Source organism: Humulus lupulus, chromosome 5 (genome assembly GCF_963169125.1).
Source record: "Humulus lupulus chromosome 5, drHumLupu1.1, whole genome shotgun sequence".
NCBI lineage: Eukaryota > Viridiplantae > Streptophyta > Magnoliopsida > Rosales > Cannabaceae > Humulus > Humulus lupulus.
In genome coordinates this window covers 153561506-153562427 of record NC_084797.1, presented here as the reverse complement: position 1 = coordinate 153562427, position 922 = coordinate 153561506, and the positions used below count along the sequence as shown (strand labels likewise).

Sequence of the window (922 nt, the reverse complement as noted above, 5' to 3'; positions counted from 1 at the left end):
AATTTGGATTATAAGTAGATGAAAACGGGCTATCATTTCGTTTCCCATAAGCATAAAGAGAATTAGCCTCTTCTGAAAAGGCTTCTTGGTAGGAAAGACATGATTGGGCATTATGGCATGGACTAGAACATATAGAACAAACATCTTTTCTTGGTTGTATTGGAGAATTTATAGTTTGGCTTATGGCTAAAGCTTCTACTTTTCTCGCTAATTTGTCTAAGGATGTTCTTAAGTCTAATTTATCTTTTACTTCATACCTTCCTCCTCTTTTTGGGGGAATTAGTTTACCTAGACCTAGGATCAACATAATTCCATTTTTGTGAATTGACAGATAAATCTTCAAGGGCGTCCCAAGCCTCTTGTCCTTGAAATTTTAAAAATTTTCCGGTATGCATAGTTTGAATCATTTGACGATTAGAGGGAGTCAAACCATCATAAAAATATTTTACAAGTCTCCATTTTTCAAAACTACGATAGGACATTTTAATAATAAATCTTTAAATCTTTCCCAACATTCATAAAACTCTTCATTATCTTTTTGAAAAAACTCAGAGATTTCTCTCCTTAGACTATCAGTTTTAGAGATAGGAAAAAATTTCAGCAAGAATTTATTATAAAGTTGATCCCATGTAGTTATAGACCCCGTGGGAAGGGAATTTAACCAAGCTTTCAATTTGTCTTTTAATGAAAAAGGGAACAATCTTAGTTTGACCGACTCATCATAATTTTTTTGAAATTTAAATGTTGAGCAAATTTCTAAGAAATCTTTGACATGCATGTAAGGATCCTATCTATCTAACCCATAAAAAGATGGTAACAATTGAATGATTGATGGTTTAAGCTCAAAATGAGTAGCATAACTGGTTGGAAGAATAATACATGAAGGAGCATTAGATGAAATAGGTGCAAAATACTCAAGAAA

The 922-nt window shown here is 32.2% G+C and overlaps 1 non-coding gene across 1 annotated transcript; it reads left to right on the top strand.

Annotated features, from left to right (window-relative positions):
- Positions 1 to 465: 465 nt before the first annotated feature.
- Positions 466 to 571, top strand: LOC133781214 (small nucleolar RNA R71). The gene has a single exon (XR_009870002.1). It is a non-coding gene; the product is annotated as a small nucleolar RNA R71 (small nucleolar RNA).
- Positions 572 to 922: the final 351 nt, after the last annotated feature.